Source organism: Bufo bufo, chromosome 2 (assembly GCF_905171765.1).
Source record: "Bufo bufo chromosome 2, aBufBuf1.1, whole genome shotgun sequence".
Taxonomy (NCBI): Eukaryota; Metazoa; Chordata; class Amphibia; order Anura; family Bufonidae; genus Bufo; species Bufo bufo.
Window position 1 is genome coordinate 154338514 of NC_053390.1, and position 15944 is coordinate 154354457.

Consider the following 15944-nt stretch of genomic DNA (forward strand, 5'->3'; position numbering starts at 1 on the left):
GTGATCGGCGTACGGGTGAAGAACCCGTCTAGGGACGTCAGGGCAGTCAGGTGCCAGCCGCAAGGTGAGTCAGGGGTCACCATCTTTCCCTCTCCCTTGGACAGGGCCTTCCCATTTCCCTTCCTTTGCATGACGCCGGTCATTACATTATATCTGGCCCTTATTTTGTGTAGGTAAAAAAAAAATAAAAAAATTTCTTTCTACCTACTTAGAATCCAGTATGGATCCAATTGCTGCTTTGTCAAAGCAACTTCAAGGCCTGTCTTTGGAGGTGGCAGGATTGAAGGCGTCGGTCCTCCAGCAACAGCAGCAATTGCTACAGACCACAAGCCCAGCGGTTGCTACAGGTAATCAGTATGTTGCGGAACCCAAGGTTGCTCTTCCTGACAGATTTTCTGGGGGAAGGGACAAATTTGTGACATACCGTGAGGCCTGTAAATTATATTTTAAACTGCGCCCTTACTCCTCTGGTAATGAAGAACAGCGGGTGGGGGTTGTTATTTACCTGCTTCAGGGGGACCCGCAATCCTGGGCGTTCTCTTTACCCACTGATTCCCAGGCTCTCCGGTCAGTGGATGAATTCTTTGGGGCCTTGGGTCTCATATATGATGACCCTGACCGAATCGCACTGGCTGAATCAAAGTTATGGAGACTCCTACAGGCAGAGCGGCCAGTAGAGGAGTATTGCTCAGAGTTCCGTAGGTGGGCTACGGATACCCAGTGGAACGACCCGGCTCTCAGGAGTCAGTTCTGCTCTGGGTTATCCGAAAGGATTAAGGATGTGCTTGCGCTGTATGAGACTCCCTTTTGCCTTGATGCGGTTATGTCCCTTTCTATCAGGATAGATAGACGTCTTCGGGACAGATTGAAAAATCCGGAGCAACTGGTAACCCCTCCCAAGCAGCAGTTAGTCTGTACAGACTTAGACGAGCCTATGCAGCTAGGAGGAACTACTCGTCAGGTCCGTCCTCCTGAGGCTCGCCGTAGGCATGGGGTTTGTTTTTTCTGTGGGGAGAGGGGTCATGTTATTAATGTCTGTCCTTCCTTTCTCAAAAACAAAAGACCGTCGGAAAACTACTAACCCCAGGCTGTGTGGAGGTTGTCAGCCGGGGGGTATACGTTTCCTCCATACGAACATCGCAATTTGTGTTGCCAGCGGTTGTTGTTTTTGGTGTTAAGACGGAGACTATTTCTTTTTTTCTAGACAGGGGAGCAGGAGTAAATTTGATAGATGCCCATTTTGCCCACATTATGGGTTTGTCTCTCTATACGCTACTGAGACCTATTCCCATATTCGCTATTGATTCTGCTCCTCTGTCTCAGAGAAACCTCACCCACATTGTAGGGGACCACCATAACGAGTGGCTTTCATGTTATGTTCTGGAGGGGCTTCCCACTCCTGTGGTGTTGGGTCTTCCCTGGTTGGTAGCGCACAATCCAGTGGTGGATTGGCAGGCCAGGGAGATATTGGAGTGGAGTGAGCATTGCAGAGAAAATTGCTTAAATAGCAATTGCTTAGTCACCTCCATAGCTACCCTACCTACATTTGTTTCGGACTTTGAGGACGTTTTTTCTGAAAAGGGTTGCCAGAAGTTACCACCTCACCGTCTTTATGATTGCCCGGTTAACCTGATTCCCGGTGCAAAATTACCCAAGACCAGGTTATATAATCTTTCGGGTCCGGAGAGACAAGCCATGAAAGATTATATCTCCGAGAGCTTGGCTAAGGGACACATCAGACCCTCTTCTTCACCCGTGGCTGCAGGGTTTTTCTTCGTTAAAAAGTAAGATGGGGGCATGCGTCCTTGCCTAGATTTTCGCGAATTAAACCGGATAACCATCCGAGACCCATACCCTCTTCCTCTCATTCCTGACCTGTTTAATCAGATTGTGGGTGCTAGGTGGTTCTCCAAACTTGATCTTAGGGGGGCCTACAATCTGATTCGTATCAAGGAAGGGGATGAGTGGAAGACAGCTTTTAACACCCCTGAGGGGCATTATGAAAATCTAGTCATGCCTTTCGGTCTGACCAATGCTCCTGCTGTCTTCCAACATTTCGTTAATTACATTTTTAGTCATCTTATCGGCAGGTTTGTGGTGATATACCTAGATGATATTTTAATTTATTTGTCTGATCTGAAAACACATGAGGTGCATGTCAGACAGGTACTGCAGGTCCTACGGACGAATAAATTATATGCTAAAATTGAAAAGTCTGGCTTCGCCGTTCAGGAAATACAGTTCCTAGGTTATTTATTATCTGCTTCAGGTTTCCGTATGGATCCTAGGAAGGTCCAGGCAATTTTAGATTGGGATCTTCCTGAGAACCTCAAAGCACTGCAACGGTTCTTGGGCTTCGCAAATTTCTATAGAAAGTTCATTAAAAATTATTCGGTGATTGTAAAACCCCTTACTGACATGACTAGGAAGGGGACTGAGTTTTCTAAATGGTCTGACGCCGCAAAAATTGCTTTTTCCTCTCTAAAAGAGAGGTTTACCTCGGCACCTGTACTAATCCAACCTGATGTCTCCCAGCCTTTTATTGTTGAAGTTGATGTGTCAGAGGTGGGAGTGGGGGCTGTGCTGTCTCAGGGTCCGTCTCCTGGCAAATGGCGTCCTTGTGCGTTCTTTTCTAAAAAACTATCTGCAGCAGAGAAGAACTATGATATTGGCAATAAGGAACTATTAGCTATTAAACTAGTGTTTGAAGAATGGCGTCACTTTTTAGAGGGGGCAATCCACCCCGTCACTGTGATTACGGACCACAAAAACCTTCTGTACCTCGAATCAGCTAAGCGTCTCACCCCTAGACAAGCTAGGTGGTCGCTATTTTTTACCAGGTTTAACTTTGTTATTACCTATCGTCCTGGTGTCAAAAAATACCAAGGCAGATGCACTATCTCGTTGTTTCCCTGGAGGGGGTAATGTGAGTGATCCGGTACCCATTCTACAAAGAGGAGTGGTTGTCTCTGCGGTACACTCTGTTTTGGAGGGGAAGGTGTTAGAGGCCCAGGGGGACGCCCCGGTCTCTTGCCCCTCAAAGAAATTGTTTGTACCGTTAAACCTGCGTCTCGAATTATTAAAGAGCTATTGTCTCGTTGTTTTTGGTGGCCAAGGTTGCGTCAGGATGTAATGGATTTTGTGTCTTCCTGTTCTACTTGTGCGCGCGCAAAAGTCTCTCATACACGTCCTGCAGGGTCTTTATTGCCACTTGTCATTCCCAATAGGCCATGGACACATCTGTCAATGGATTTTATCACTGACTTACCTTTGTCTGCGGGTAAAACAGTTATCTTGGTAGTAGTGGACAGGTTTAGCAAAATGGTACACTTCATTGCGTTACCCGCACTACCTAATGCTAAGTCTCTTGCTCAGGTATTCATCAGTGAAATCGTGAAGCTTCACGGGGTCCCTTCCGATGTTGTTTCGGATCGGGGAACCCAGTTTATTTCTAAATTTTGGAAAGCTTTTTGTTCCCGTTTGGGGGTACACTTGTCCTTTTCCTCAGCTTTCCATCCTCAGTCGAATGGACAGACTGAGCGTACCAACCAAAACCTTGAGACCTTGATATCCAAGATGTTTTGTGTCTGAAAACCAAGAGGTGTGGTCATCATATTTACCGTTAGCCGAGTTTGCCATAAATAATCGCCGTCAGGAATCTACTGGCAAGTCACCATTTCTTGGTGCATATGGTTTTCATCCCCAATTCTGTACTTTCAAAGAGGGGGGGTCTTCTGGGGTTCCCGAAGAGGAACGGTTTTCGTCATCTCTTTCTTCTGTATGGCAGAAAGTGCAAGCTAATTTGAAAAATATGGGAGGTAAATATAAATGCATGGCTGATAAGAGACGGTCGCCAGGTCCGGACCTAGGAGTGAATGACTATGTGTGGTTGTCTACTAGGAATATTAAATTAAAGGTTCCCTCTTGGAAACTGGGTCCTAGGTTCATTGGCCCTTACAAAATAGTAGCCATCATTAACCCCGTGGCTTTTCGCCTGGAGCTACCTCAGACTTTTAAAATCCATAACGTCTTCAATAAGTCGTTACTCAAGAAGTATGTTCCACCTCTAGAACCGTCACCGCTGCCACCTCCTCCTGTTGTTGTGGATGGTAATCTAGAGTTTCAAATATCCAAAATTGTTGATTCTCGTCGGGTCCGCCGCTCTCTTCTATTGGAGCGGTTACGGTCCCGAGGAAAGAATGTGAGTTCCAGTGTCTGAGGTAAACGCCGACAGGTTAGTTCGGGCTTTTCATGCCTCTCATCCTGAGAGACCTAGTCCTGAGTGTCCGGAGGCCCCTCGTAGACAGGGGGGTACTGTCACGAAGGTGTCAAGAGCCACGCCTGACTCCGTTATACCCGGGGTCAGGAAGTCGCAGTGGGTAGCTGCGCGCTCTATGTCTAATGACAGTGCTGTTTATTAATGGTAGCTTTCTGGGTTTGCCTTGCAATCCTTTTTGGCTCACTCAGGGATCCGTAGCTTCTCCTCCTCAGCTGTTTCTTGTCCAGCATTCCCAACCTCCTTATATTCCCATCTCTCACTTCTCTGGTTGCCAGATATAGAGCTTCCTGCCTGGACTTCTATACTAACCCACTGGAGCTGTGTAGCTGTGTTCCCTGGTTGTTGTTCCAGAACGTTACCCTCCGGATCCCTGTTGGGCCTTGGTGGTCTGCTGTTGTCGCCCACCTGGGATATATGTTTGTCTGTATTGTCTGTCCTCTCCTTGGTGTTTTCCTCTTAGTGTCAGTGGTGCGGACTAGTGATCCCACCGCCCCGTTCACTACATAGGGCTCATCTTAGGGAAAGCCAGGGTTCAGGCACGTGATCGGCGTACGGGTGAGGAACCCGTCTAGGGACGTCAGGGCAGTCAGGTGCCAGCCGCAAGGTGAGTCAGGGGTCACCATCTTTCCCTCTCCCTTGGACAGGGCCTTCCCATTTCCCTCCCTTTGCGTGACGCCGGTCATTACAATAGAAGAGCAGTATTTGTGGATCAGGTTATATCGCAGGCCTCAAACAATATTTGGTGGAAGCCGTTATATCAAACCCCTTAATCAATAATTGGTGGAAGCCAGTGTATCACAGGCCTCAATCTATATTCGGTGGAAGCCGGTATATCAATCCTGTCTATCAGTATTTTGTGGAAACAAGTATATAGAACACCTTAATAAGCATTTGCTGGAAGCCGGTTAAATCAAACCCCTTAATCAATATTTGGTGGAAGCCGGTGTATCGCAGGCCTCAATCAATATTTGGTGGGAGCTGGTATATCAATCCCCTCTATCAGTATTTTGTGGAAACAGGTATATAGAACCCCTTAATGAGTATTTGCTAGAAGCTGGTAAATCAAACCCCTTAATCAATATTTGGTGGAAGCTGTTGTATCGCAGGCTTCAATCAATATTTGGTGGAAGCCGATATATCAATCCTCTCAATCAGTATTTTGTGGAAACAAGTATATAGAACCCCTTAATGAGTATTTTCTAGAAGCTGGTATATCAAACCCCTTAATCAATATTTGGTGGAAGCTGGTGTATCGCAGGCGTCAATCAATATTTGGTGGAAGCCGTTATATCAATCCCCTTTATCATTTTTTTATGGAAACAGGTTTATAGAAACCCTTAATGAGTATTTGCTGGAAGCTGGTATATCAAACCCCTTAATCAATATTTGGTGGAAGCTGGTGTATCGCAGGCCTCAATCAATATTTGGTGGAAGCCGGTATATCAATCCCCTATATCAGTATTTTGTGGAAACAGGTATATAGAACCTCTTAATGAGTATTTGCTGGAAACTGGTATATCAAACTCCTTAATCAATATTTGGTGGAAGCCGGTATATCGCAGGCCTCAATCAATATTTCGTGGAAGCCGGTTTATCTATCCCCACTATCAGTATTTTGTGGAAGCAGGTGTATAGAACCCCTTAATGAGTATTTGCTGGAAGCCGGTAAATCAAACCCCATAATCAATATTTTGTGGAAGCTGGTGTATCACACCCCTCAATCAGTATTTTGTGGAAGCAGGTATATCAAACCCCTTAATCAGTATTTTGTGGAAGCAGGTATATCACACCCCTTAATCAGTTTTTTTGGGGGCAACGGGTATATCACACTAGTTGCAATAAGTTATTCCAATAGCGTTTGTCCCTCTATCTAGCTGCAGTATTGCAGCAGAACCGCACACAACTGCTGCACAATACAAATGCACTATAATATCATTTCTATGTTAGAAAGTATATTATAAATATGTCATACCCCTCAGTAAGTCAGCTATCGATAGCACACCTATACCAGTCCTTAAAAGGACTTTTGTGGCCCTGTTAGCTAGCCTTTGGTGTCCCTAAGGCTGGGTTCACACGGGCGTTGCGGGAAAATGTGCGGGTGCATTGCGGGCACACCCGCGATTTTTCCGCGCGAGTGCAAAACATTGTAATGCGTTTTGCACTCGCGTGAGAAAAATCGTGAATGTTTGGTACCCAAACCCGAACATCTTCACAGACGCTCGGGCTTGGGATCGGTGTTCTGTAGATTGTATTATTTCCCCTTATAACATAGTTATAAGGGAAAATAATAGCATTCTGTATACAGAATGCATAGTAAATTAGCGCTGGAGGGGTTAAAAAACTGTTTTTTTTGGGATGCGCACACTTTACACCGGAGAAGTGGAGCAGCTAATGTCACTGTCTGCAGTGGCCTATCATACGCTATTTAGTGCAGGATGCGCTAAAAATAGATATTGCTGCCACACACAATAGTCCTTAGAAGGAATTTGGGGTCTGTAAAGTTTTAGCTATTTAGCGCAGGTTGCGCTAAAAAAATAGATTGCTTCTGCCACACACAATAGTCTTTAAACGGACTTTTGGGTCTCTGAAAAGTTTTGGCTGTAATAATATTCTTAAATAACTCCCTACACTGTCTGTCCCTTCCTCAGCACAGCTCTCCCTGACTAAGGGTACTTTCACACTATCGTTTTTCTTTTCCTGTATTGAGTTCCGTCTTAGGCGCTCAATACCGGAAAAAAAACTGATCACTTTTATCCTAATGCATTCTGAATGGAAAGCAATCCGTTCAGTATGCATCAGGATGTCTTCAGTTCAGTCACTGTACGGTTTTGAACAGAGAAAATACCGCAGCATTCTGCAGTATTTTCTCCGTCCAAAATTCTGGAACACTTGCCGGAAAGCCGGATCCAGCGCATTATTTTACATTGAAATGCATTAATGCCAGATCCGTCCCTAAGTGTTCCAGAAAAATGGATTCGATTTTGCGGCCTGCGCAAATATAAATACCGGATCTGTTTTTCCGGATGACAACCGGAGAGACGCATCCGGTATTGCAATACATTTGTGAGACGGATCCGCATCCGGATCCATCTACAAATGGTATCCGTTTACATACAGATTGGCGGATCCGGCAGGCAGTTCCGGTGACTGAACTGCCTGCCAGAATCCAGCTACGCTAGTGTGATAGTACACTGAGAATGAGCCAAACATGCGTCATCGGGTGCTATATTGTATTTACATTTAGTCAGATGACTACTAGTTGCCTGCTCTTGACATGTACATTGTGATTTTGTTAGTCTTAATTTACTTAACATTTAACTTTTATTAGTTATTTGTTTAATATATTGTGAACTCTTTATTCTAACCTACTGTGTTAAAACTTTCAACAGTCGACCCTTTGTGTGCTATACTTCTATTAATTTTCTTATAGTGTTAGCTTGTATTAGATTGGCAGCGTATTGCATGACTATCTATCTTTTTTACTATATGCCTCTGTATACACTCTCTGGGCTGTTGTGATAGCACTGTTGCTTCCTATACTGCCTACTAACTAGTCTTTGTCTATGCTTGCTGACACATTATTGTAACATATCATTCTACTTTGTAGCTGTGATGGTAGCTACTGAATCGCTACACTTGTGATCTAAATGCCTCCTTTTACTTATTCAAATGAACTGCTTGATCTCTAATGGCGGCGCGTTCACTTGCTGAGCTACCTGTTAGCTACTCAGTAGCTAGCACACTGATTCTGGGTCGGCTGTGATCTAAAACCTAATCACTGCCCCCCGACATGTTTCGCCATATACATGGCGTCTTCAGGGGATCGGGCAGTCAGACTACACACAAAGGGTCGACTGTTGAAAGTTTTAACATAGTAGGTTAGAATAAAGAGTTCACAATATATTAAACAAATAACTAATAAAAGTTAAATTTTAAGTAAATTAAGACTAACAAAATCACAATGTACATGTCAAGAGCAGGCAACTAGTAGTCATCTGACTAAATGTAAATACATTATAAGTGCCTCTACATGTGCAGGGTATTCAAGAGTGTAAAATAAATCGGGTGCTATATAGCACCCGATGACGCGTTCCAGTCAGCCAATCACTGTATTTCCATCAGCCAACATGGCTACGGCATTACAGGGAGGGCAGTACTTACCTGCACGTTTATTGGCTGCGTAGCAGCCAAGAAACTTGCGTGGGGGAGACTCTAGCATTGCGCTCGAGCACATGCGGTATACGGCTGAATTCCGGCATGTGCCGAGCATCGAGATGCTCGAGCCGAACTGGTGTTCGGCCGAGTATGCTCGATCATTACTACTGGTCAACTGATCAGCCTCACCACAATGCCTGTAGGTCCTAAAATTTTTGATATTTTATTTAACCGAGGCATGGTACAAATTGAATAAAGCAGAACAGACTCTGACATTAGCATAGAATGTTTGCCAGATTGTCAGATAAGGAATGCTGCAGTATATTACTGTTTCATGGATAACATTTGTCATTATGTGGATATTAAATTAATATGCTCTGCAGATGCAGTCTCAACGTAACATAAAAATCTGTTTTCCATGAACATTGTCAACAGTGTGATAATCTAATTAGAATGGCATTAGGTAAGCAATTTCCACTATTTCTCATGCTATCAGGATTCAATAACAACAATGTAATGATTCTATAAAATGTTCTCTTTTTTGTTGAGAGTATTAACAAGTATTAAACATCATCACTTTATAAGTTTATTTATAAGCGAATAAAGATTTCATGGTGATGACAATTGTAATAATGTTATTATATTAGAGCATTTCAAAACACAAGTTCAGTGAATGCCTAAAAAAGACGATACTAGAGTGAGAAATGAACATGGTATTATGAATCCTAATCCTTCAGACTGTATAGCAGTCCTAAATCTTCAATACATAGGTTAGTTATGATATGATAAGTTTCCACTTAAGATGGCCCAAGACATTAGTATCAGCTGGACCAGATGATTTCAGAGGGACCTACAGACCTAATGTATATTGTGATGTCCCAAACCTCACCACATGTCAGGAGAAAGACAGGTTGGGGATGTTAAAAGCCTCTGTTTTCAAAGCAGAAAAGTCACCACCACCTTTTCCTGTTCAGATCAAATGCACACTTGGTTGAACAACAACTATCTAAATGGCATGGTCAGATTTAATTTCATCAGGCCTTAGATCTTGCCATATACCTATAGTAATAGCTGACTATATATTCAAGCCGACAAGGAACACTAATCTAATCTACTTTTCTACATTACTTGAATGAAATGCGATTCTTGAAGTTTACAGTTTATATATAATAATGGTGCCCAATGGTGCCCAAGGTAGTTCTATCTAGAGATTAGTAAATCTTTTCTACACAAATCTGTTTCAAATATCCCAAAAGAGTGGAATTTTGGCGAATCCAAAACTTTTGTGATTCTATCCACGCGAATCACTCAAAATGGCAACCATCATTTTGTAGTTCAGAAGACAGAAAATAAGTTATCTGCTGCTAAAAAGAATCATTTTTGGACAATGTTTAATTTTTAAAAAAATCTGTGCACTTTAGTGTGTTTTTAACCCCTTCAGTATCGAGTCACTTTTCACCTTAAATGCCAGGCCGAGTTTTGGCTAATCTGACATGTGTCACTTTATGTGGTAATAACTTTGGAACGGTTTTTCTTATCCAAGCCATTCTGAGACAGTTTTCTCGTGACACATTGTACTTCATGCCAGCGATAAATTTGAGTCAATATGTTTTACCTTTACTTATTAAAAAATCCCAAAATTAGAGAAAATTTGGAAAAATTCACTATTTTCTAAATATGAATTTCTCTGCTTCCATGGCAGAAAGTGATACCTCACAAAATAATTACTTTATATTTTACATATGTCTACGATATGTTGGCATAGTAGTTTAAAGAGATACACAGTACTCTTCCATTATCAAATCCTGTTCTTTATTTAGACAAGCAGCATACAATTACAGCAACGTTTCGACTTAAACAAGTCTTTATCAAGCAATACAAAAGTGAACAATAGCATCCTTAAATAACCATAAATGCAATGTGATAATGTCACTACCAGAGCTTTGGGACGTTCTCACAGCTCTGTTTCTCCACCCCTGTGATGATGTCACTACTAGAGCTGGGAGGAGTTCTCACTACTCTGTTTACTTTTGGTTTCTTTCACCACAGCTGTCCTTCATGTGTTTGATTTTCCTCTCTTTATATCACCCCTCCTCCTATGATAGGATGTGGATTATAGTTCTCACTTCAGTTGTAGCTCTGGCTTTAGTTTCTTCACTTGTAGCTATCAGTTCACTGGACCTGTGTTCTGCTGCAGCTAGCACTCTGGATATTGCCAGCCTGTCCTTGGATCCGTCTTCTCTGCGGCTGCAACACCGTCAGCTAAGTGTGCAGACATTGTTGTGTTCCTGTTTATTTTCTGACTGGATCTGAGGTGGCCACGGTTCCCTCCATATACTGAGTAGGGCACTGGTGGCCGTGCCCCTTCCACTATTGTAGGGGTTACAGTGGTCATTAGTCTTAGGCACGTGGGCATGCCTCTTTCCGCCATTTGGATCCGGGCATGTGCTTTAGCAGAATAGGGAGAGCGTTGAGGGTCGGACAGGGGTCACCCGTTATCCTCCCTAGTTCTGGGTCCAGTCAGTAGCTCTGTACTGTGTATTACTATTGTTGCCCACATACAGCCGTGACATTATAATCCACCAAAACCGTCCTTTTTTGACATGGATCCGCTTTCTGGCCTGGTTGACCGCATGCAGGGTCTTTCTTTGGAAGTAGCGGATCTCCGTCAATCTATGACTCAGCTTCAAGCATTGGGCCCTGCTCCGGCTCATGGAGTCTGTTGCGAGCCAAAGGTCTCACTTCCGGAGACGTTCTCCGGGGGCAGTGAGAATTTTGTTCGTTTCAGAGAGGCATGCAAACTCCATTTTTGCTTGTGTCCTCACTCTTCTGGTAATCAAGAGCAGAGGGTGAGGATTGTCATCTCCCTGCTCAGGGGTAATGCTCAGACTTGGGCTTTTTCGCTGCCATCAGGGGATCCCTCCCTTCGATCCGTGGAGGGATTTTTTGTGGCCCTGGGGCAGATTTATGATGACCCGGATCGTGTTGCTCTGGCCGAATCTAACCTACGTGTTTTATGCCAGAACAAACGGTCTGCGGAGCTTTATTGTTCTGAATTTCGGAGATGGGCAGCTGATTCGGGTTGGAATGATGCTGCACTCCGGAGTCAGTTCTGTCATGGTCTCTCGGAGAGATTAAAAGATGCGTTTGCTTTCCATGAGAGACCAACGTCCTTAGAGTCTGCCATGTCATTGGCGGTACGCCTTGACAGGCGTCTAAGAGAAAGAAACGAGACCTCTCTGTCCAGCCATTGTCAGTCTAGGGGAAGGGCCTCATCCTGTCTCGCTCCCCTCTGAGGAGGAGCCCATGCAGCTAGCTCGACTTGCCCCTGATAAAAGAGGATTTAGTCCTCAGAGTATGGTGTGTTTTTGTTGTGGGGGCATAGGTCATTTGGCAAATGTTTGTCCATCTAGGAGATTCTTGAACCGTACTAAGAGCGATAATAAGAGAAAAATCTCAAAAGGTAAATCATCAAGTTCTGCTTCATCTGCTACTTTGGGCAAAGTTGATGTAGGATTTGATGCTTTTCCTCTGACCTGCAGTTCCCGTTTTCTCCTGTCTGCCAGGGTGGCGCTAGAGAGCAAAGTCATTTCTTGTGAGATTTTTGTCGATAGTGGAGCGGCCGTCAATCTTATTGACACTCAATTTGTAGCCATGCATGGTTTTCAGGTTTGCACATTAGATAAAGATATACCTGTTTTTGCTATTGACTCTGCTCCACTCTCACAGAGATCTCTGAAAGGCATTGTTCACAATATCCGGCTAGCTGTAGGTGACACTCATGTGGAGGATATATCTTGTTTTGTCCTTAACGGATTGCCGTCTCCTCTAGTTTTGGGGTTACCCTGGCTCACTAGACATAACCCCACTATTGATTGGCAAGGAAGGCAAATAAATGAGTGGAGTGACTTTTGTAGAGAGAATTGTCTCACAGCGACTTTTGCAGAGGTGTCTACTAAAACGGTGCCATCATTTCTCTCTGATTTCTCGGACGTGTTTTCCGAGAGCGGTGTTCAGGAGCTACCTCCTCACCGGGAGTTTGACTGTCCCATTAACCTCATTCCCGGCGCCAAGCTGCCAAAAGCACGCCTCTACAATCTCTCACAACCGGAAAGAATCGCTATGCGAACTTACATCTCCGAGAGTCTCGAAAAGGGGCATATTCGTCCCTCAAAGTCACCTGTGGCCGCGGGTTTTTTTTTTGTTAAAAAGAAAGATGGCTCTCTGAGACCTTGCCTAGATTTTAGGGAGCTGAACCGTATCACGATTCGCGATCCCTATCCCCTTCCTCTGATCCCGGACCTCTTCAATCAAATTGTTGGGGCCAAGGTGTTTTCCAAATTGGATTTGAGAGGCGCGTACAACCTGGTCAGGGTCAGAGAGGGGGATGAATGGAAAACGGCCTTTAATACCCCTGACGGGCATTTCGAGAATCTCGTTATGCCTTTCGGCCTGATGAATGCTCCGGCCGTCTTTCAGCATTTTGTTAATAGTATTTTCTATCATTTAATGGGGAAATTTGTATTGGTGTATCTTGATGATATTTTGATTTTTTCCCCTGATGTTCAGACCCATCAGGATCATCTTTTTCAGGTTCTGCAGATTCTGCGGGAAAATAAATTGTACGCCAAGCTGGAGAAATGTCTTTTTATGGTATCGGAGATTCAATTTCTGGGTTTTCTCCTCTCTGCTTCTGGTTTTCGCATGGATCCCGAGAAGGTCCGTGCTGTACTTGAGTGGGAGCTTCCTGAGAATCAGAAGGCATTGATGCGCTTTCTGGGTTTTGCGAACTATTACAGAAAGTTCATTTTGAATTATTCCTCTGTTGTCAAACCCCTCACTGACATGACAAAAAAGGCGGCGGATTTTTCCTCTTGGTCCGAGGAGGCGCTTGCAGCCTTTTCTAAGATTAAAGAGAATTTTGCGTCTGCTCCCGTCTTGGTGCATCCCGATGTTTCCTTACCTTTTATTGTTGAGGTGGATGCTTCCGAGGTGGGTGTGGGTGCGGTTTTGTCCCAGGGCCCTTCCCCTGCCAAGTGGCGATCCTGTGCCTTTTTCTCTAAAAAACTCTCCCCGGCAGAGAGAAACTATGATGTGGGCGATAGGGAGTTGTTGGCCATCAAGTTGGCTTTCGAGGAATGGCGCCATTGGTTGGAGGGGGCCAGGCACCCTATCACCGTTTTTACCGACCATAAGAATCTGGCATACTTGGAGTCGGCCAGGCATATGAATCCGAGACAGGCCAGATGGTCTCTGTTCTTCTCCAGATTCAATTTTGTTGTTACATTCCGACCTGGGATAAAAAATGTGAAGGCTGATGCTCTCTCTCGCTGTTTTCCGGGAGGAGGAAACTCCGAGGACCCGGGTCCCATTTTGGCGGAGGGGGTAGTTGTTTCTGCTCTATATTCCGATTTGGAGGCCGAGGTCCAGGCTGCCCAGACTGAGACACCTGCCCGTTGTCCTTCTGGGAAGTTGTTCGTGCCTCCTGAGCTACGTCACAAACTCTTTAAGGAGCATCATGATACGGTTCTTGCTGGTCACCCCGGGAGTAGAGCCACGGTGGATCTGATTGCTCGGAGATTTTGGTGGCCGGCTCTTCGTAAGTCGGTGGAGGGTTTTGTGGCTGCTTGTGAGACGTGCGCTCGCGCTAAGGTCCCTCGTTCACGGCCTTCAGGTTCCCTTCTCCCGTTACCCATTCCTTCCCGTCCTTGGACACACCTGTCCATGGACTTTATCACGGATCTTCCTCGTTCCTCGGGGAAGTCGGTGATCCTGGTGGTGGTGGACCGTTTTAGCAAGATGGCTCATTTCGTACCTTTCCCTGGTTTACCTAATGCTAAAACGTTGGCGCAAGCTTTTGTCGACCATATTGTTAAATTGCACGGCATTCCCTCTGATATTGTTTCCGATAGAGGCACGCAGTTTGTGTCCAGGTTCTGGAAGGCTTTCTGTTCTCGCCTGGGGGTTCGGCTGTCCTTCTCTTCTGCTTTTCATCCGCAGTCGAATGGTCAGACTGAGCGCCTCAATCAGAATCTGGAGACATATTTGCGCTGTTTTGTTTCAGAGAACCAGGAGGATTGGTGTTCATTTCTCCCTCTTGCTGAGTTTGCTCTGAACAACCGTCGTCAGGAATCTTCTGATAAGTCACCATTCTTTGGTGCATATGGGTTCCATCCACAGTTTGGGACATTCTCGGGAGGGGCTCTTTCTGGTTTACCTGAGGAGGAGAGATTTTCCTCGTCTTTGTCTACCATTTGGCAAAAGATTCAGGGTAATCTTAAAAAGATGAGTGAGAGGTATAAGCGTGTGGCTGATAAGAGACGTGTGCCTGGTCCGGACCTGAATGTGGGTGATCTGGTGTGGTTGTCTACTAGAAACATTAAGTTGAAGGTTCCCTCCTGGAAATTGGGTCCCAAGTTTATTGGGCCTTATAAAATCTTGTCAGTCATCAATCCTGTTGCCTTCCGTCTTGATCTTCCACGGGTTTGGAAGATACATAATGTATTTCACAGATCTCTCTTAAAACCATATGTCCAGCCCACGGTACCCTCCTCTTTGCCTCCTCCTCCGATTTTGGTTGATGGCAATCTGGAGTTTGAGGTTTTCAGAATTGTGGACTCTCGCATGGTCCGCGGTTCTCTTCAGTACCTCGTTCATTGGAAGGGTTATGGTCCTGAGGAGAGGATGTGGGTTCCGGTGTCGGACATTAAAGCCACTCGCCTCATCAGGGCATTTCATAGGGCTCATCCTGAGAAGGTGGGTCCTGGGTGTCCGGAGTCCACCCGTAGAGGGGGGGGTACTGTCACTACCAGAGCTTTGGGACGTTCTCACAGCTCTGTTTCTCCACCCCTGTGATGATGTCACTACTAGAGCTGGGAGGAGTTCTCACTACTCTGTTTACTTTTGGTTTCTTTCACCACAGCTGTCCTTCATGTGTTTGATTTTCCTCTCTTTATATCACCCCTCCTCCTATGATAGGATGTGGATTATAGTTCTCACTTCAGTTGTAGCTCTGGCTTTAGTTTCTTCACTTGTAGCTATCAGTTCACTGGACCTGTGTTCTGCTGCAGCTAGCACTCTGGATATTGCCAGCCTGTCCTTGGATCCGTCTTCTCTGCGGCTGCAACACCGTCAGCTAAGTGTGCAGACATTGTTGTGTTCCTGTTTATTTTCTGACTGGATCTGAGGTGGCCACGGTTCCCTCCATATACTGAGTAGGGCACTGGTGGCCGTGCCCCTTCCACTATTGTAGGGGTTACAGTGGTCATTAGTCTTAGGCACGTGGGCATGCCTCTTTCCGCCATTTGGATCCGGGCATGTGCTTTAGCAGAATAGGGAGAGCGTTGAGGGTCGGACAGGGGTCACCCGTTATCCTCCCTAGTTCTGGGTCCAGTCAGTAGCTCTGTACTGTGTATTACTATTGTTGCCCACATACAGCCGTGACAGATAAGTGCCTCCCCCAATCAATCGGGGGGGGGGGGGGGGGGGGTGAGGGGGTGTTTCCATAATT